Source organism: Schistocerca gregaria, chromosome 4, assembly GCF_023897955.1.
Source record: "Schistocerca gregaria isolate iqSchGreg1 chromosome 4, iqSchGreg1.2, whole genome shotgun sequence".
In the NCBI taxonomy this organism is placed as follows: domain Eukaryota; kingdom Metazoa; phylum Arthropoda; class Insecta; order Orthoptera; family Acrididae; genus Schistocerca; species Schistocerca gregaria.
Window position 1 is genome coordinate 691,388,222 of NC_064923.1, and position 22,821 is coordinate 691,411,042.

Genomic DNA, 22,821 nt, shown 5'->3' on the forward strand with positions numbered 1-22,821 from the left:
GAGTGCAAGCTTGAGGGCGAATGATGGAGTTACCACTACTGGTGTCTGCAGCAAGTATCATGAGTGAATGTAATCACCGTACATGCAAAGAAGTCAAATTGAGCAAGTTGTGGTAGTTTAGGAGTGGTGGCGGCGGTATTCAGATTTAAGTCTGTTTTGATGCAGCTCTGGACATTATTCTGTGATATGATGATCTCTAAACCTCAGCATAAGATCTGTATTCTTCATCCACAAACATACAAACTTACGTCCCGACGCACCTAATTCATGATTTCTTGATGCTTCAGGATGTGCTTTTGCGGCCGATATCGTCTTTTGTGCTAAATATTTCTTTTTTGTCTCCCTTTTTTCAGTTCTGTTCAGTAACCTACAAATAATTACTCGATCCGTTTCTTTAATCGTAAGCGATCTCCTGTGCCACCACTTTACGAAAGCTTCTACTCTCTTCTTTACTGAGCAGTTTACTGTCTACGCACAAGACTACTATCTAGACAAATACCTTCTGGAAGGACTTCCTAACTTTCAGAATTACGTTGTGCAGTAATAACTTTCTTCTTTGTCAAAAGGTCACGTCATGTAACAGTTAATTACACATTTATTGAACACAGTCATGATTTCGGGTTTGTAGCCATTCTCAAGTGCAGGTTCAAATATTTAAGTATGGCTGACTTCTCTGTGACATGTTACTGTCGACAGGTCTCACATATTTTGATATTTCAGGCTGCACTTGAGAATGGCTACAAAGCCCAAATCATGATTGTGTACAATAAATGAGTCACATGGCGGAAATTTTTTTTCTAAATATTTTTTTATGATTGTGGTCCCCTAAGAAGGGAAGATAAAATTCTGTTTGTGAAATACGATTGTACTGTTGCCAGAAACCCGGCATCACCCAGATATTTGTTTGCTGCAGTGTGTCCACGCCCGTAGCACTAAAGAGCGTCTGACATCGTGTTTAAAGCCCTGAACTTTGTATCGTGCAATAAGATAATTTTATACATAGATTGATAGGTATCTACGGATACTGTCCTCGAAATGGAGATGGAGTTGGTAGCTACGAAGTAATACATTTAAACATCATGGAGGGTGCGACAATTTTTCATACAACTTACTGCTTATGTCGTCCTATCTTCTGTACTGTGTGTTATATAATGAAATAATATTGTATATACATTCAGCTGCTTACGTGTATACAGTCTGCGAAGTTTGTTGTGATAGGCCCTAGTACCACAGAAGTACCAAATTTAAACGCCATGCATGATAGGGAAATTTTTCACGCATCTCAACGTTTATGACGTCATATCTCCTGAAATACATGTCGCACAATGTTATAATTTTCCTCTTAACGTTTAGTGTTATAACTGAATACCTTCTGCGAAAATGTGTCGGAATACAGACGGTAATAAAGAAGTAATGAATTTTGTCATATGTCATGTTGTACTTTCACTGCTTGAACAGCGGGAAAGTGCAAAGCGATAAATTGTTTTCTTTGTACGATTTGTAGCGGTTTTCAGCAAGAACCACTTCTTGAAAGTATGTGCAAAATTTGTTGTAAATCACTAAGAGTTCTTTATTCGGAAATACTAGTTGAATAAAATATGAGGATTCTGCATCATGGGCTACCCTACTTTTTAGCACCACCCACCCCTTGTAGAGAGCTTGCCCGCGAAACGCAAAAGTCCCCAGTTGGCGTCTCCACCTGGCACACAGTTTAATTGTCCAGGAAATTTCATATCAGCGCACAGTGCTGAGTGAAAATCTCTTTCTGGTTCAAATGATACTGAGCACTATGTGACTTAACAGCGGAGGTCATAATTCCCCTAGACTTAGAACTACTTAAACACACGTCCATGCCTGATGCTGGATTCGAACCTGCGGTGGTAGCAGCAGCAAGGATCCTGACTGAAGCGCCTCATTCTGGAATCACCCCTTTGATATGTAGGTGATAGTTGCCTTACAGGAAGGTGCATGTTGGTCAGCGGTTTTTTTGCTGCCCAAGTAGAAAAATTTGTCTAATGTTTTTAGTATCCTATTTCTTATTTTAATTCTCCCAGCATTGCTGATTTGATTTGATTACGTTCTATTACCCTTGATTCTAATGCTTTTCAACTTATAACCTCTTTTACAATACCGTATCCATTCCGTTACGTTATTCCCAACCCTTTGGTTCCTCTGACTGAATTACAATATCACGATTTTTTTTATTGTTTGTTCGAGACGAGTGTGAATAATATTGCGCATGGACTACAACCCTGTCTTACTTCCCAGTACTGGGTCCCCTTTCCATAAATCCGTTCTGCTTTGTGTACATGTTTCAGCCATCTTTCGCATCCTTCGTTTTATACTCGCTGTCTTCAGAATTTCAAACAGAATATTCCAGTCAGCATTGTCAAAACCTTTCTGTGTCCTTACAAACGCTATGAACGTCGGTTTGGCTTCCTGTATCCTCAGATAAGTCGTGCGGTCAGTTTTGTCTTACATGTTCCTACATATTTCCGGAAGCCAAACTGATCTTTCCCGAGGTCAACCTCTCTTTCTTTCTTTCTTCTTTCTTTTCTTGTTTCACTCTTCGGTAGACTGCATCCATGTCTTGTTAAGGTGATGGCACAGTAATATTCACAACTATCAGCACCTGCCTTCGTCACAGCGGGAATTCTTACATCATTCTTGCAGCCAGGGAGGATTTCGTCTGCTCATTGTGTCTTCCACAGGAGCAGGAATCGTTTCGTCATGACTTCTTCTCGCAACGTTCACAACAATTCTGTACAATGTCTTCTAATTATGGACCCTGCTTCGGCTTTCTTTCAGCTATTGATCTAATTCTCTCCATATATCTCACAGGTTAATATGATCTTCTTCCTCTTCCCTTTCTATGATACTGTCTGCAAGTTTATTTCCCTTATGTAGCCATTCTACATATTCCTTCAACTTTTTCTTTACTTAGTACTGGACTGCCTCTGAGCGTTTTATAGTAATACATCTGCTTCTATATTTTCCCAATGCTCATGAATTTTGGAAAGGCGGCACCTGTCTTTCCCCATTTAAGCGTGTTTCTACAGCCTTGAATTTGTACTCTAGCCATTCCTGTTCAGATATTTAGCACTCTCTATCATTCTCATTTTCTAGATAACCGTATTAAATTTCACCTCATACTTTTGCTTCGTTTCTATATGTTCTTCTTTCTTGCATTGTATTCAATATACCCAGTGTTAACCAAGGATATCTACTAGCCCTTCTATTTAGCCAAAATAACCATTTCCTGTCTTCACCGTTGCATCTGTCAGAGCCAACCATTCGTCGTCTGTTGTAATCCTTTCCCGCTGTTTCAGCAGAACATTGCCAAATGGCCACTTCTAAACTCTCAACGAGGTCTGGGTCTTTCAATTAATTCATGTCTCATACTGTTATTTCTTATGTTGTACTCTGCAGTCCATGACCACATCCGCCCCTTTCGTAACGTCTACTTCTGCAGTTTTGTGCAATAGAGACACAAAGAGAAGTGGTAGTAAGTAATGGAACCAAACAATATTATACTGTAGCAAGCAACATTAGGCCACGGGCCCCTCATTGCGAAATACTCAAGTAGGTATCCCTCAACAAACACTGACATTTTATTGCTTCTATTTGCCAAACAACAACAGAAGATAACGACTGTCACTTCCCGTGTTGAATAAAAGTCTTCAGTCATACTGGAAAGTGCAAAGACAGAACTTCAGGGTAAAAGCATGACACATAGTTATTCCAACACAACCTGGACCTAAAGTGTGCGCTGCACGTACATAGAATTGTGAATATGGTTTACAGTAACAACACTAACAAAGGGATTGAGTGTAACAACATCGATAGTAGCAATGCCTATATTGTATTAGGTACCGAAAGCTGGTTGAAACCAGACATACAAAGCAGTGAAATTTTGAACTCGGTTTGGACAGTGTTTAGGAAGGATAGATCTGATGCTATGGGAGGTGGGGTGTTAACTGCAGTTAAAAGCTGTTTAAACGCAGTTGAGATAGATACTGGGTCGGACTGTAAACTATCTGGATAAAGCTGTCCATCAGACAAGGATTGACCATTGTATTAGGTGGTTCTCATAGACCACCAGCATCCGTAACAAATGTCGCAAAACGTTTCAGGTAAAGCCTTGACTACATAATAAGTAAATATATTGACAGGTGGCGTGCCTTTAGATGCACACAGTGACTTGCCCCTCTCATATTTTTATCTTACTCTGAGTAATTCGATTCGATAGTTTTGAGAACTTAGATGATATGAATATTTTCCTCTCTAATTGCATGTGATGAAAAGTTGCTATCGCTTCACATTCGGGCTTACCACGCAGCATCTATCGTCACCAGAGTGGTCCAGTTGCTGGTTTTCAAAGGGTTATGCTGACGGGTGTAAGGGAGTCGAGTGGATGCTTTCCAGACGCCGACACAGTCATAAGAGCCAGGGCGACACGCCCACAGGGGCCTGAAGGAGCGGCTGGGGCTAGAGATTCCACTATTTCGCAGAAACTTAGTGAAAACACTTTCTGACGGGCTACCAGCGAGGCGTGAGAATGACTTGTGTTCCCAGGCTGTCTTGGCAGGCAAACTCCCGCGTTTTCTGCAAAATCATAACTGTGATTGGCCTGCTCAGGGGATAGCAGCGTGACATAGCAAAATCGGCGCAGAATTTGACGTCAAGTATCTCCATTGGTGGAATACTAGTGCTTCGGCGATTGGATATTTCCGCTGGTTTTCGAGTTGCTGATTGGAACGTTTAACCATGGCCACTGTCATGGGGGCGGGAATGTTCTGTGTTCGGCTTATACGGGTGCTCTTGAAGGAGTCTGCTCTCGCCTTTCGGTCGGAGTAGGCTACAAGACTGAGCTCTCGCTGCTCTGGACAGCCTGCCTTCCGTAAGCTGCCTAATATACTTTCATTTAATTGTAAGTGTTTGACGAACTTTCTAAAGTTTCGACTTCAACTTAACTTTCCGAGTACAGTTGGCAATTGAGCGTTCTGCGTACAAGCGGCCTATGTCGTCCGTCTTCAAGAGTTCTGGCTAAAGTTGACTGTATCAGAGTTACTTTGTGAATTCGCTTGTTAAAATGAATCACTGTACCGTCAACGATTGTGCAGCGAGCCTTCTTCGTCTCCCTCAGAAGCGCATTTGTGTTGCTAGGATTTCTTTAGTCTGGAACAACCAGACAAGGATAATTTGTTTGAGGCTATACTCGCAACATCATCCCCACGACGGGACGTCAAAGCAACTAGCTATCGCCTCCTGTGTGCCAGATCGTGTCCTTGCATTTAAAAAGACAGCTTGGTAATGTATGTCCGCAGCACCAGCAGATTAGGGAATTTAGCTACGTGACCATCAGAGCTCAGGCGAGCGCGCCTGTTCGTCTTTTCTAACTTTGGTCTGTCTTGGGTGTTCATTGTCTTAGTTATCACTACTATAGCAGCAATTAATGTTGTGTTGGATGGGTGTTTCTTTTAAGATTTGAGTTGCAAGGAATTGGCTCCACACACCACTTGGTCATAAACGTCGCAAACTAGTTTATGGACAACTTCACCTTCGCAGCATTCATTTGAGTATTCAATTTGATGTATTGTAAATGTTTCAGGTGTTTTGTTTATTATTTTGAGTTTAGTCATAATTAATCAAATTGTTATTTTGGACAGAACTTTCATTCTGTTTATCGGGAGAGCAACGTTAATGATACTTTCCTTTATCAAATTAATTTCTATCAAATTAAATTATTGCAGGTGCAAAACTTTTTTCTACTTCACTTGCTGGGTCGATTACAGTCAGTTCGCGTTTCTTCTTAATCCATGTGCAACAGCAAATGTCGGAGTTAGAAAATGGGTGGCTTGAAGCATCATTTCCATATGAAGAATCTAGAAGAATTTAATGTTAAATACACTGCTAGTCCCGGCACCTCGCAATATAAATTATCCTTTAGTTATAGGTGGAGACTTTAATCTGTCATCCATTAACTGGGAAAATTACACGTTTATCCCAGGGGGCAGTGCAAAAGTTCGTATGAAGTTATTCTAGGAGCGCTTTCAACATACAACCTTAAGCAATTGGATAGAAAACCATCTCGAGATGGGAACATATTAGACATCTTAGCGACAAACAGACCTAATCTCTTTGAGGAAGTTAATCTTGAAGAAGTTCTTGGCATCTACGTCAGTGGAAGTTGCAAAAAAGAAAAAAAAAAAAACAGAGAATCAGCGAACTCGGGACCTTTTCCTTTCGCGGGCAAGTGTTATACTAACTGAGCTACCCAAACATGACTTACGACCCGTCCTCACAGCTTCAGTTCTGCTAGTACCTCGTCTCCTACCCTCAAAATTTCACACAGGTTCTTCTGTGAACCTTGCAGAACTAGCACTCCTGGAAGAAAGAATATTCCGGAGACATGGCTTAGCCACAGCCTGGAGGATGTTTTCAGAATGAGATTTTCACTCTGCAGCGGAGTGTGCGCTCATATGAAACTTCCTGAAAAATTAAAACTGTGTGCCGGACCGAGACTCGAACTCGGGACCTTTGCCTTTGCCGGCCAGTGTGGCCGAGCGGTTCTAGGCGCTTCAGTCTGGAACTGCGCTACCGCTACGGTCGCAGGTTCGAATCTCGCCTCGGGTACGGATGTTTGTGACGTCCTTAGGTTAGTTAGGTTTAAGTAGTTCTAAGTTCTAGGGGACTGATAACCTCAGATGTTAAGTCCATAGTGCTCAGAGACATATGAACCTTTGCCTTTTGCGGGCACTTATCTCCGCATATCCTTTGTTCCAGCAGTGCTAGTTGTGCAAGGTTTGCAGGAGAGCTTCTGTGAAGTTTTGAAGGTAGGAGACGAGCTACTGGCAGAACTGAAGCTGTGATGACGGGTCGAGAGTCGTGCTTGATTAGCTCAATTGGTAGAGCGCTTGCCCGCGAAAGGCAAAGGTCCCGAATTCGAGTCTCGGTCCGGCACACAGCAAGTTTCACTGTTATATTGCCTTTGTCATCGGCCAGCCGAATTTGCAATCTTGCGAAATGAAAGATCGACACCGCAGAACTGTTACTCCCAGTCTTCGTATGGGTTGATAGAGTTTCTGACTATATGAATTGAAAATTCCCTGAGCAGCGGCTGGCACTAACATGAGAGCTGCTGTCTTGTTCTCTGGAATTCCTTGTTCTGGTATTTCCGAGAGATGATTACTGGTTCCCCAGTTGAGTGAGTTGAGTTTGTTTCCATTCGTGAGTCATCAAGAAGGCTGTAACAACCGAGGCATTCGCTTATAATGGGGATGGTTCAAATGGGGATATCTGTGCTTCTGTGCTTTATCAGTTTGTCCCAGGATTTTGGGGCTCGGTGCTCGGGTCCGCTGCAGTCAGCTTTAAAATGGGGACAGTCTTTCAGAGAGAAGCAAACACAACAGTTTACACATGCCTGCCTTGCTTCTGAGAAAGCCTTACATGATGTTGTAGCCTAAATGGACCCTCCTTTTCTTGAGCAAAGTACGCTTTAAGAAAAATAATAAAAAAAATACCCCACATCACGAAGAAATTATCCGAATGGGACGAATATCTGTAGATGTGATGGACGTGTGCCAGCAAACTAATTATTATAATTCCAGGAAAATTATTCGAGAGAAAGAGCTTAACAAATTGAGCAAATCAGTCCATCTACGGCCTTTATGCAAACTCTTACCTGGCTTGGCTCTGATTAACACAGATGTAGGATGAAACGTCCTGGCAGATTAAAACTGTGTGCCCGACCGAGACTCGAACTCGGGACCTTTGCCTTTCGCGGGCAAGTGCTCTACCAACTGAGCTACCGAAGCACGACTCACGTTCGCTACTCACAGCCTTACTTCTGTCAGTATCCGTCGCCTACCTTCCAAACTTTACAGAAGCTCTTCTGCGAACTCCTGAAAGAAAGGATACTGCGGAGACATGGCTTAGCCACAGCCTGGGGGATGTTTCCAGAATGAGATTATCACTCTGCAGCGGAGTGTGCGCTGATATGAAACTTCGCAGAAGAGCTTCTGTAAAGTTTGGAAGGTAGGCGACGGATACTGGCAGAAGTAAGGCTGTGAGTACCGAAAGTGAGTCGTGCTTCGGTAGCTCAGTTGGTAGAGCACTTGCCCGCGAAAGGCAAAGGTCCCGAGTTCGAGTCTCGGTCGGGCACACAGTTTTAATCTGCCAGGAAGTTTCATATCAGCGCACACTCCGCTGCAGAGTGATAATCTCATTCAGGAGACAATGTTGGATGTCCTGCAAAGGGATGTCATACAAAATTCTGTGCAAGTAGGTAGTTACATCGTCAACAACCCAAGCTGGTTGGAGAGCTCCGTTCTTAATGCTCCAGAGAGACTAAACTGGGAAGAGATCCGACGACCTTGCTGGCCAAACTAGGTTTTGGCAAACACAAAGACAAGTAGTAACTACTCTGGCATAATCTTGCTGAAATATAAGTCCAGCTTGGTTTGCCAAAAAGGTCACCAGACCGGGGCGAAGAATATCGCCAACGTTCCGCTGTGCTGTAACGGTGCAGCGGATGAAAACTGTACGGGCCTGCGATGCAACGAAATGGCACTTCTGATCATCACTCTTCGTTGTCGTACCGTATGGTGGACAACAGTCAGATTGATGTAGAGGGCGCCTCGATAGTCATCGAGACTTATTTCGAAACGGGATTCATTACTGAACGCAGGTCTATGACCGAGACGTGTAACCAATGGTACCCCAAACATCACACCGGGTGATACGCCAGTATGGCGATGGCGAATACACGCTTCCAATGTGTGTTCACCGCCATGTCGCCAAACACGGATGCGGCCATCATAATTCTGTAAACAGAACCAGGATTCATCAGAAAAAATGACGTTTTGCTATTCATGTACCCAGGTTCGCAGTTGAGTACACCATAGCAGGCGCTCCTGTCCGTGATGCTGTGTCAAGGGAAACCGCAGCCATGATCTCCGAGCTGGTCGTCCATGCTGCTGGAAACGTCGTCGAACTGTTCGTGCAGATGGTTGTTGTCTTCCAAACGTCCCCATCTGTTGACTCAGGGTTCTAGACGTGGCTGCACGATCCGTTACAGCCATGCATGTAAGATGATTGTCATATCGACTGCTAGTGATACTTGGCCATTGGAATCCAGCGCGGCGTTCCGTATTACCCTCCTGAACCCACCGATTTCATATTCTGCTAACAGTAATTGGATCTCGAGCTGCTAGCTGCAATTTCGCGATACGATAAACCATAATTCGATAGACTACAATCCGACCTTTATCAACGTCGGTCAACTGCTGTTTGTGTATGAGAAATTGGTTGGTAACTTTCCTCATGTCAGCACGTTGTAGGTGTCGCCACCGGCGCCAACCTTGTGTGAATGCTGTGAAAAGCTAATCATTTGCATATCACAGCATCTCCTTCCTGGCGGTTAAATTTCACGTCTGTAGCACGTCATCTTCGTGGGGTAGCTATTTTAATGGCCAGTAGTGTATATTGCTGGTGTATAGCTTACAGCAGTCGTTCTCACTGCATCCTAACCTTCTTTAGAATACTCAGAGAGGTCGACACAAGGACCCACGATTACGACAGACCAGAACCGAGTGAACCTCAGTGCGGATAATGTTAAGACGGTGCTCAGAATAATCGGCCACGCAGACGAAAGTGACAGGAAAGGCCAATTCGGAAACATCGAAGCGTGACGCTCACAAAAGAGTACACGAGGCGGGCGGTGGACGCCTTTGTGCGCACACAGTGGCTGCGACGTTGGCTGGGGGCCAGCCGGAGCGGGCCGGCTCCGCAGCACACAGGGAGGGGGCAGCCGGCCGTACAATGGAAGTGGCCGCGCTTGTCTCGGCCGCCTGTTTGTCGCCGGGCGCGACCCCTCCACCCACCCCACCCACTCCTCCTCTTCGTGCCATTTGTGTCGGCAGTGGACCCGCCCTGGCTCGGCAAATGTTTGTTTGCACCCTCCGGTCCTGCCCGCGCGCCGCCTCTCTTACATTATAATTGCAAAGACAGCCGCCGAAGCGTGACCGGCGGCCACCTACCGGCAGCCACTTGCTTGCCCCGAAAACAATGCGTGTCGTGTCCCGTTCCGCTCCTGCTTTCGGCTCTGCTGCTGCCCAACACCGGCGAGAGAGAACATCTGTACACCTGTTCTAATTCACGGCAATTTTAACGATTTTGACACACCAACGTTTTGCGCACCCACAAAGATAATCTCCTCTTCTATTAACAGTTATTTACACTCCTGAGTTTCGTAACATAATCTTCACTAGCAAACAGTCGACGCACACTGTCATAATAATAATAACAATAATAATTTTATCTGGCAGACAGAAAATATTCCAGAGGGTTGGAAGTGTGCACTTATTCATCCACTGCACAAAAAGGGAGACAGAGCAGACGTAAACAAGTACAGAGGCATTTCACTTTTACCTGTGACTTATAAAATTTTATCCGCGTGTCTACTAAAGAGGGCACAAGAACAACTAGAACATACAATTTCAGACTACCAAGCAGGCTTTCGACCTAACAGATCATGCCCTGAACAGATCTTTAACCTTAAAGCTATTTTAAAAATGAAAGCAATCCGGTCTAAACCAATAGCGTGCACATTCGTTGATTTTAAGAAAGCATATGACTCTATAGACAGACAGTCTCTATTTAATATTCTCGAAGGACGTGGACTAGACACCAAAACCCGAAAACTAATCGAACAAACACTGACAGAAACCAAATCAAAAATTAAATTCATAGACGAAATCTCGGAACCATTCTTAATTAAAACAGGAGTAAGACAAGGAGATGGGATCTCGCCACTATTATTCAACATAGTTTTAGACAAATAATGGAAGAATGGGAAATCGAACTAAGGAAACAAAGCTTCTGGGAACCAATTGAACTAGGAAGAGGTAAAGGAAAATTGAACATCCCATATTTAGCGTTTGCAGATGACCTAGCAATTATAACTGACAGTGAAGAAACTGCAATAAAACAAATTGAGATCCTTAAAGAATGTGCAGAGAAGGTTGGCCTGCAAATCTCCTTTGAGAAGACTGAGTTTATGTGCTCCAAATTAGATATTCCGGAACTGGAAACAAATTTTGGTGAAATCAACAGAGTCAAACACTTTAAGTATCTCGGCGAAGTTATTGAACCAACAGGACTCGAGAAAATAGCACAAAACAACCGAGTACAGAAATTCAAGAAAGCATTCGGATTTGTTCAAAGCATATATAACAAAAAATGCCTGTCAAAAAGAACTAAAATAAGACACTACAACACAGTTATCAAACCTACAGTCACATATGCAAGTGAAACGCTCTCACTGAACAGAAAACTAGATTTACGAGATATTAAGAAAATAGAGAGAAAAATTATTAGGAAAATTCTGGGACCACGATACACACAAGATGGATACAGACTGCAGACCATCGAAACAACTGAAAAACTATCAAATATCGAAAGTGACATAAGAAAGAGACGAATGAAATTTTATGGACACCTACACAGATTACCTGGAAACAGGTTAACTAAACGTCTATTGGACTATGGGACATCACTTAAAGCAACAATACCCTGGTTAACTGAACTTAAGAAGGATTTGACAAAAGCAAAAATTGACATAACGGACGCATCAGACAGGGATACATTCAGAATAAAAATTCACAATTGGAAGTTTACTTCAGAGACGGCACCAAAACCATACCGACCAAAGTGGACTGAAGAAAGAAAGAAGGCTTTTGGGGAGAAAATGAAGAAATATTGGCAAAACAAGAAGAACCTAAAGAAATATTGATAAATCACCTGCTTATCGTTCTCCTATGGGGACATTCGCTAATAATAATAATAATAATAATAATAATTTTATTGTCTTTAAGGCATTACAGTAATAGGCCTAGTCATACACATAATACAATACAGTATATCCTATAAAAGAACAGAATTGTTTATAACGTTACAGTTTAATATCACTGGTCATGAAATCCTTTATATTGTAGAATGGGTTTACAACTAATCAGTCATAAAGTATTTGTTTGTTTTGCTGCTCTGGTAAATTTTGTATAGCTAGTGGAAGTTTGTTAAATAATTTGTGGCCACAAGTTCATAACTGTTAACTGATTTTGACAGTCTGCGGTAGGGTGTATAGATACAGCAGTTTGTCCTAGTGTTGTAACAATGTATATTTTCCCTGCGTTTTACTTAAGGTAAGTTCTTTTTTGTGCCGATTAAATCATAATAAGGAAACGTAGTAGGTGAATATGGGTTGGGGCTAAGAAATGAAAGAGGAAGCCGCCTGGTAGAATTTTGCACAAAGCACAACTTAATCATAGCTAACACTTGGTTTAAGAATCATGAAAAAAGGTTGTATACATGGAAGAACACTGGAGATACTAAAAGGTTTCAGATAGATTATATAATGATATGACGGAGATTTACGAACTAGGTTTTAAATTGTAAGACATTTCCAGAGGCAGATGTGGACTCTGACCACAATCTATTGGTTATGACCTGTAGATTAAAATGAAGAAAATGCAAAAAATGTGGGAATTTAAGGAGATGGGACCTGGATAAACTGAAAGAATCAGACGTTGTACAGAGTTTCAGGGAGAACATAAGGGAACAATTGACAGGAATGGGGGAAAGAAATACAGTAGAAAGAGAATGGGTAGCTTTGAGGGATGAAGTAGTGAAGGCAGTAGAGGATCAAGTAGGTAAAAAGATGAGGGCTAGTAGAAATCCTTGGGAAACAGAAGAAATATTGAATTTAATTGATGAAAGGAGAAAATATAAAAATGCTGTAAACGAAGCAGGCAAAAAGGAATACAAACGTCTCAAAAATGAGATCGACAGGAAGTGCAAAATGGCTAACCAGGGATGGCTAGAGGACAAATGTAAGAATGTAGAGGCTTATCTCACTAGAGGTAAGATAGATACTGCCTACAGGAAAATTAAAGAAACCTTTGGAGATAAGAGATCCACTTCTATGAACATCAAGAGCTCAGATTGAAACCCAGTTCAAAGCAAAGAAGAGAAAGCAGAACGGTGGAAGGAGTATATAGAGGGTCTATACAAGGGCGATGTACTTGAGGACAGTATTATGGAAATGGAAGAGGATGTAGATGAAGATGTAATGGGAGATATGATACGGCGTGAAGAGTTTGACAGAGCCCTGAAAGACCTTAGTCTTAACAAGGCCCCTGTAGTAGACAACATTCCATTGGTACTACCGACGTCCTTGGCAGAGCCAGTCCCGACAAAACTCTACCATCTGGTGGGCAAGATGTATGAAATAGGAGAAAAACCCTCAGAAATCAAGAAGAAAATAATGATTCCAATCCCAAAGAAAGCAGGTGATGACAGATGTCAAAATTACCGAACAATCAGTTTAATAAGCCATAGTTGCAAAATACTAACACGAATTCCTTACAGACAAAAGGAATAACTAGTAGAAGCCGACCTCGGGGAAGATCAGTTTGGATTCCGTAGAAATACTGGAACACGTGAAGCAGTACTGACCTTACGATTTACCGTAGAAGAAAGATTAAGGAATGGCAAACCTACATCTCTAGCATTTGTAGACTAAGAGGAAGCTTTTGACAATGTTGACTGGAATACTCTCTTTCAAATTCCAAAGGTGGCAGCGGTAAAATACAGGGAACGAAGGCTATTTACAATTTGTACAGAAACCAGAAGGCAGGTATAAGAGTCGAGGGACATGAAAGGGAAGCAGTGATTGAGAAGGGAGAAAGACAGGGTTGTAGTCTCTCCCCGATGTTATTCAATCTGTATATTGAGCAAGCAGTAAAGGAAACAAAAGAAAATTTCGGAGTAGGTATTAAATCCCATGGAGAAGAAATAAAAACTTTGAGGTTCGCCGATGACGTTGTAATTCTATCAGAGACAGCAAAGGACTTGGAAGAGCAGTTGAATGGGATGGACATTGTCTTGAAAGGAGGATATAAGATGAACATCAACAAAAGCAAAACGAGGATAATGGAATGTAATCGAATTAAGTCGGGTGATGCTGAGGGAAATAGATTAGAAAATGAGACACTTAAAGTAGTAAAGGAGTTTTGCTATTTGGGGAGCAAAACAACTGATGACGGTCGAAGTAGAGAGGATATAAAATGTAGATTGGCAATGGCAAGGAAAGCGTTACTGAAGAAAAGATATTTGTTAACATCGAGTATAGATTTAAGTGTCAGGAAATAGTTTCTGAAAGTATTTGTATGGAGTGTAGCCATGTATGTAAGTGAACCATGGACGATAAATAGTCTGGACAAGAAGAGAATAGAAGCTTTCGAAATGTGGTGCTACAGTAGAATGCTGAAGATTAGATGGGTAGATCACATAACTAATGATGAAGTATTGAATAGGATTGGGGAGAAGAGAAGTTTGTGGCACAATGTGACCAGAAGAAGGGATCCGTTGGTAGGTCATGTTCTGAGGCTACAAGGGATCACCAATTTAGTACTGGAGGGCTGCGTGGAGGTTAAAAATCGCAGAGGGAGACCAAGAGATAAATACACTAAGCAGATTCAGAAGATGTAGGTTGCAGTAGCTACTGGGAGATGAAGAAGCTTGCACAGGATATAGTAGCATGGAGAGCTGCATCAAACCAGTCTCAGGACTGAAGACCACAACAATAACAACAACAAATGTATAGGTTTATTACTGTCATGACCTTTTGTTGAGTAAACAGAGGTTTACAATGAGCCTTGTATGGTGAACCTGTAATCATCCTAATAGCTTTCATTTGCAGCAATAGTATATCATGCACACAAGTGGAGTTTCCCCACAAAATAATACCATAGGATATGATGCTATGGAAAAATGTGTAGTAAGATACTATAACATAATTTTTAGGTACACTGTACATTAATCGTCTTAACAAATAAATTACCCTAGACAATTTACCACTAATATAAATAATATGTGGATTGGAAGAAAGTTTATCATCCAAATACAGCCCAAACATTTAACACAAATAGGATCATCTGATGGAAACTTGTCTTTTAAACTTCATACCATCTGCTGGGTTTTGCTTTCATTAAGCAAGAACCCATTTGCTTTAAACCATAGTGAAGGTTGCTCAATTGTCTCTGTAACCCATGTTTTAAGGCTATTAAGATCATTACTGCTGTTCAGAAACGTTGTGTCATCAGCATAGAGTACTGTTCTCGATTTAATAAATGATGGCAGGTCATTTATCATTATTAGGAAAAGGAAAGGGCCCAACACAGATCCCTGCGAAACACCTACCTTAACTTGTTCTATACAGGACATTTCTTTCCCAACACGCTTGAGCCGTGTGTGGCTCTTGTTCGTGACATCTATTATCTAACATCTTGTTTTACCGTACGGCAACCTCGACATTTTATATTTCAATTATTTGTTTCACTGAATTACTTACTTGCCTGCCCATGAGTGGCAGCGGCACCATGTATCGATATTTGCTCTGCCGCATTATCTTTGCTATATGGCTATTACTTCCCAATCGTGGTGTGTCATGTGGCATCATACGTTTTGCAGCCAGCACATGGGCTCATGAACTGAGCCTTGTGGTAAACAAGGCTATTGTTCGCCGAAGGCTGAGAGGAGTACTGCTTAGGTTGTCAGGCGCCTTCAAAACCACATCACAGGATTCCCTGTCTGTAGCCCTTGGTGTTTTTCCAGTCGACATAACTATCAAATACCGTGCCGCAGCTTACTGGTTACAGAAGGGCTGTAGAGAGTGGGTAAGATCTATAACAAAAGAAGACATTCAAGACAAACTACATTTAAAAAATGGCGCCTAGCTACTTGGCAAAGAGACTGGGATACGACTGATAAGGGCCGTAGGGTCCATGACTTTTTCCCAAACAGGGGGAGGGACTACAAATGAAATACATAGATTCGAGTCGAGGAATGATACAATTTTGACTGGTCATGGGCCTTACCCAGCACACCTTCACCGTATGAATCTCAGGGAAAGTGATACATGTATATGTGGGGAAATTGGGACCCCAGAACACACGATTATTTCTTGTGTGTTACATTCACATATACGACAATCAGATTTGAGACAGTTTAATATCTGCAACTCCATCAGGGACCCAGATAAATGGACAGAATTAAATAACACAGCAGACAAAATCTCTAGACAATTACAAGCAGAGATCAATAGAGGGAGATCATGGACACACACGCCGAGAGGACGGAGATCTTCAACTAATGATAGCAGTAATGGGGAACTCGATGATCATATTACAGATAATGATACAGGCACAGATCTGGGTAATTTAACTGATTCACACTTGTAACATTTTGTAGTATAACTTTGCATAAGTTACGTAGCAAACAGTAATAAGATGTGGGAATGTGTACTAGTATTAAATGTTAAATGTGAATTACAGTAGAGTATGTTTGGATATAGAATAGGGTAAAAAACTGCTGGTGAGAGGGCCATTGCTCGACGACATCATTCTGAGCCCTGCCCCTCACACGAGCACCACAAAAAAAGTGTTATTGTAACAAGATCGCACTAATCACTATAGATGTTGTATACGGATACACGGTATGAGAACTAGTATTTAGCATGAGGCCAAGAGTGGTAAGGCTCATGGAATGTTCCGAGGTTTTCTACTCATGGCCTTGTTGGTGAAGGAATGATTAGTAAATATCATTTTCTTTCTGAGTTGGTATACTCCAAATTGTAAATAATTGAAGATTCTATTTGTGTTATTAATATTTAAAATTACAAGTACGTCTGTTTGTGTCTTCTTTTTCTTTGCTAATTATTAAATGCTGCTCAGTATTTAACTAAAACTGTCTGACACTATACTTGGTCCGCCTCCACGGGGCAGTACACGGGCAACGGCACATCAGTAACTCAAGTTCATATATGTATTAGATCAGTAAGTGTAGCTTTGATTGGCCTATGTTCATTACTATGTGGATTTTCCCTTCTTCTTTATCCTGAGTTAGTGATGTGACGGCTAAGAGACCAACTGCTGTATTATGACCCGCTTTTTTATGTAGGCAGCGTGCCTGTTTGGCAAGCAGCAAGTGAAAAAAAAGTTCGGACCTGGCAGTTTTTGAGTTCGAACGCGGCAGAAGTGCAGTCGGGACGTAGCAGCAGTCGGGGGCGGAGCGCTAGGGAGGCCCGGACAGCCAGTACTCGCCGGCCGCTCGCGACACAGGATGAACTGTCCGATGGGCGGAGATGGCAGCGGGATCGACCGTTGGTCGGTCATTCAGTTGGTCGCCTCTTTGGGCGACGTGTTTGGTCTTTCACCATTTCTGAGCCTCGTCACTGGGTCATCTTCCTCCACGTGGCTCGGTTTCCTTGTGCGGTGACGTCGTGGCCAATGGGCAAGAGTTACCTCTGCATGGTTGGGTCAGAGCCAGTGTACCTGGATCGCTGTCTCTCCCAGTTCCATACGGACATCAGGTGGAGTAGGGTTGGAGCTGCAGTGAGCTCCAGATAGTTTGGACTCGCCAAACCGTTGCTGACACACACGGTTTGAGTGACAACAACCTTGGTTGGTTGCTGGTCTGTTGTCTGGTCAGATGACACGTGTTTCGTCGTCACCGGCTGTCTTTCGGTTTGGTGTCTAAGTCCGCCTGGGATTTGTTCGAGTTGTTCATCAGTGATTCGTTTTACTAGTTTTAGAGTTTCTTGTAGCAATGTTTCGTGGAACACTGTGTACCCTGTGTCGGTTCGCCTGAGAATGCATTAAGTGCTGTAATGCTGTCTGCGAACTGCAGTAGCCAGTTGGTCGGTTGCGACAGAGCTTCGAGTAAATGTTTTCTTACAGTGTTAGTGCTGTCCGCCATGGCGTGTAGTTCCACAGCCGTTGCGATGTTTACGTATGTCAGTAGTTATTGTGCGTGGCTTATTAACATACCAATATTTGAAGACGAGTGTTACTGGTCTCTTTGCCTCGTTGGCATTTTGGTTGTAGCGCCGTTGCGCTGTTGACCGAAATCACGTAGTTGGTTGGATCGTCGGCTGTCTGTCGGTTGGGTTGCCTTCCGACTAAGAGATAGTTGGTCAGGCTGCCTGTCTCGCCTAAACGCGTGCTAGGCCGCTATTACATTATCAAATTTCTTTGTCAAAGATTTATTCAAACATTCCGTCAAAGATATTTCACAAAGGTCTTTGACGTAGCGCTAGAAGAGGTTTTACACTGTCATAATATTTTTCTTCAAAGTTCAAGATAGCCGACAACAACAACTTGTTATTAACCGCAGAAGTTGCATGTACCACATTTGCGCTTTGTGCACATGTGGAAGAGAAACGGGGGAAAAAAAGGAAATTTACCTGGGTGAAGCCGTTGGTTTTACGACGACACGATAAAAGCATTCAACAAAGCTTGTTACGTGAGATTATAGTGGAGGACGTCAAGTCGTACATCAATTAGTTCCATACCTTTCTGCTTGTGGTCAATGAAGTCTATCCTCATATCACAAGTCTATCCTCATATCACAAAGCAGATGTAGCAATCTGCTACATCTGCAGAAGACAGGCTCACTGTAGCACTCCGATTCCTTGCTACAGGAGAGGGTTAGGATAAGTTAGGTCTCAAATCTATTTTTGTATTCAGCGTGCCTCACGTTGTAAAGCGCCTCATCAGCTTCAGATATCTCTATTAATTTTGTAGTTGGCGGCAAACACCAACTGTATTTACCGGCAATGTTTATAAAAACACTACAGACGACAGAACGCTGCAGCGATGCTAGCGCTCCATGTGGTAACCTGTCACATTCCAGTGAACAGAACACAAGCGGCTTCTTTGATAAAAATCTACAGCGAGTCCCTAGATTTGATCAAATGGTGGACGACATTTGACAAAGTTCCCTCTTACATCATCAAATATCTTTGACAAATATTTTTGACAAAGATATTTGACAAAAAAAAATGATAGTGTAATACCGGCCTTAGTGATACAATTTCAGGCCGATCATTGGAAGCATATAAGCGCCGTTCCGTGTCTTTTACAAAGTAACTTCCCTGTTTGATTTTTAGTTGGTTCAAATGGCTCTGAGCACTATGGGACTTAACTGCTGAGGTTATGTCCCCTAGAACTTAGAACTACTTAAACCTAACTAACCTAAGGACATCACACAACAACCAGTCATCACGAGGCAGTGAAAAGTCCCTGACCCCGCCGGGAATCAAACCCGGGAACCCGGGCGTGGGAAGCGAGAACGCTATGGCACGACCACGAGCTGCGGACTGTAATATTGTGTGTGGACAAATAAAGTTTGTATGTTGAGCGCAACTCACAACAAACTATTTAGGCCTCTCTGCCACAAAATAACCGGCTCTTTCCTGCTATACACGGCATTTCAAAGCTACTTATATACCACAATTACATCTTCGTGTCCCTTATTCTCAAAACTTTTTTCAGTTTGGTAACACAGGAAGAATATAGAGGGGGAAACACAAAAGCTGTACCACACGTGAAAACTCCATTTAATACCTGCTAAAATAAATACATTTCACAGAATTCAGTCAACAATTTCGAACAGTGGGACACGTCAGTGTAATGAATGTGCCTTGAAGGTTATTGCTATCGTTTGTTCATATAGTGTGCTCAGATTGCCGAGGCAGTCAAAGAGACTGGTTGCAAAAAGTGGGAAATCCTGGTCCGAATCCCAGTGTTGCACATACTAAAGCCTAAATGCAACTAACTTCATTAAAACTTTTTACGGTTAGTTACTGAGCCGTGGTGGAAACGGTGCCAATAGTGTCTCTGACGTGAGTGCGATCGATTTCCTAGTAAAGAGGTTTGTCTTGGGGCTTGGGCCGGCTCGCGTCGAAAGCGAGTAACGACCGCGAGTAATGAGAACAACGCTTTGAGAACAAAAGGCGGCGGTGCGCGAGTCGGCGATTGGCTGGCTGGCAGAAGCGAAGAAGGCGTGCCTGAGGCCGGGCGGCGGTTATCCCGTGGTTACACTGGAGGCGGCGGGACTTGGCCGGCGCTGTGCATTTTCCTGCAACCTCGTAAGCTGTTGATGTGCCCGCTTCCTTTGAGGGACTCGCTGTTTATGTCTTGCGAAGTGATGGTCTGACATCACAAAATCGCCCAAGCACCAAGACACCCAGTTAAGAACTCTAATTACTAAGACCGCTTAGTTAACTGTGATTGTGATAGCTCTTGGTACAGTAAGTGATGTTGTGTGTTCGATTTCATTTGATGCCTTTTACTAAGCTTGTGCTCTGCTTCCGCAAACTATTGATGTATTTGCAGAATGTTAGTTTATTACCTATTATTATCAAATGTTTAATTTGCTTACCATATTGGTTAATCCATGTCATTATGTCCTCTGCGCTCAATCTGAGTTTATATTTCTGCAGGTTACCGTGTTGAGCTTTGCAGACCCACTTACGTTGGCCAGTATCTATTTCATTAAGTTCTAATGAGTGTTGGTTCTCGTGAACCATTTCATTTCCCACTGTAAGCTGTTGTTTGTCATGTACTGTTTCACTTAACGAAAGGACTTGCGAGTGAAATTAGTTGTTTAGCCTTGATTTTATGGCGTTAATTTACTGGTCTATCTTAAATGTTAAATTTCAGAAAAGATTTTTGGCTGCCCTTAGTCGGGTGTGGTCTGTGTTTCAGGGAGCTGAGGCAGCGGGCAACCGAAACACTGGGCTTCCCTTTAAATTACAAGTTTGGCTTACGGGCGGTGGACTTCGCCTGAGCTCGCGTGTTCCTCTTCGGTAGCATTTTCCGTGTTCACATTTCGGTGGCCTAATCGATTTGGGGTTACAAATGGAGCAACGACTTGGTTCGAAGTTAAGTATTATTTCCCTCAGTCGGCTCCACCGTTCGTGGTTAAGCTGCGGCCATTCAAGCTTGGGCCTTACTTCCGTTGTTACAAATTTATGATTGTACAAAGTTGTAACTTTCTATGCCCTAAAAGCCCATGTTACAAGCCAATGCGCATTTGAATAATTTAGTGATTCACTCCGCAAGGTTCTCTATTCTCGTAATTTGCAAGGTTACACGAGTTACGTTTTAATAAATAATTTCTAAGTATTCGCCTTAAAATTGAGGCTATGTCCACTGTTATTTCACATGTAATGTTAAAAGTATTGGAACTGAAATGGTCATAAATAACGTGTCTTAACTAGAGCTATTCTGTTAAAGTTTTGGTCAAATTGTATTGAAATATTCAATTTATTGGGTCAGCACTTCCACTATCTCTAGATTTAAAGGTTAAACAAAGAAAGCGTTAAATAAACACGTCCCAGTTACAGGGCCACTGGATTGATCAAGATTACATGTCCGAAAGATTAGACATCCTTTTTGAGGATGTAACAGGTATAAGTGCAGATATTTGTGTTGAGTGAGGATCATGTAGTGAACATCGTTAGACAAGTATTTAAGTCATTTTCAGACTAATCAGTATAGCCATTTTAGGTTGGTTAGTACCTCGAAGCACATGGGGCAAAAAAAAAAAGATTAATGCTTATTTACCCTGGACATTAGGTCAGTTGTTGAACTGTGAAGGCGTGGACGCAAAACGGTATGTCTAGACTGACAGCCGTGTTTCACTTAGCTCTGTGGTTCAATATCACCATGCAGAAAACAACAGGTCCTGAAGTTTATGACACGTTTGTTGAAAGCTGTTAAACGTAAACACAAAACAGTCAACGAACATACCACATACACTATGTGATCAAAATTATTCGGAACCCCCCCAAAAGATACGTTTTTCATATTAGGTTATTTTGCTGCCACCTACTGCCAGGTGCCCGCAGCTCGTGGTAGCGTTCTCGCTTCCCGCGCCCGGGTTCGATTCCTGGGGGGGGGGGGGGGGGGCAGGGATTATCTTTGCCTCGTGATGACTGGGTGTTGTGTGATGTCCTTAGGTTAGTTAGGTTTAAGTAGCTCTAAGTTCTAGGGGACTGATGACCATAGATGTTAAGTCCCATGATGCTCAGAGCCATTTGAACCACTTTTTACTGCCAGGTACTCAATATCAGCGATCTCAGTAGTCATTAGACATCGTGAGAGAGTAGAATGGAGAGCTTCGTGGAATTTACGTACTCCTAACATTGGTGATTGGGTGTCACTTGAGTCATACGTCTGTACGCGATATTTCCACATCCCAAGATATCCCTTGGTCCAATGTTTCCGATGTGATAGTGAAGTGGAAACGTGAAGGGTACGTACAGCACAAAAGCGTACCGGCCGATCTTCTTTGTTGGGTAACAGAGACCGCCGACAGTTGAAGAGAGTCGTAATGTGTAATAGGGAGACATCTGTCACGACCATCACACAGGAATTCCAAACAGCATCGAGATACACTGCAAGTACTACAACAGTTAGGCGGGAGGTGAAAATATTTCGATTTCATTGTCGAGCGGCTGCTCGCAAGCCTCACACCACGCCAGTAAATGCCAAACGACGCCTCGCTTTGTGTAAGGAGCGTAAACAGTGGACGATTGAACAGAGGAAAAACGTTGTGTGGAGTGACGAATCACAGAACACAATGTGGCAATCCGATGGCAGGTTGTGGATATGCCGAATCCCCAGTGAACTTCATCTGCCGACCGTTGTGGCCGAGAGCTTCTAGGCGCTTCAGTCCGGAACCGCGCGACTGCTACGGTCGCAGATTCGAATCCTGCCTCGGGCATGGATGTGTGTGATGTCCTTAGGATAGTTAGGTTTAAGTAGCTCTACGTTCTAGGGGACTGATGACCTCAGATGTTAAGACCCATAACGCTCAGAGTGAGTTGAACTTCATCTGCCAGCGTGCGCAGGGCGAACAGTAAAATTTGAAGGCTGTGGTGTTATGGTGCGGTCGTGTTTTTCATGGACGGGC

General features: G+C 42.7%; 2 non-coding genes across 2 annotated transcripts; one reads left to right on the forward strand and one right to left on the reverse strand.

The window, feature by feature from the left end:
* Positions 1-7,743: 7,743 nt before the first annotated feature.
* Trnas-cga (transfer RNA serine (anticodon CGA)) lies at positions 7,744-7,818 on the reverse strand. Its single transcript has one exon. It is a non-coding gene; the product is annotated as a tRNA-Ser (tRNA).
* A 271-nt stretch (positions 7,819-8,089) lies between these two features.
* On the forward strand, positions 8,090-8,164 carry Trnas-cga (transfer RNA serine (anticodon CGA)). The gene has a single exon. It is a non-coding gene; the product is annotated as a tRNA-Ser (tRNA).
* Positions 8,165-22,821: the final 14,657 nt, after the last annotated feature.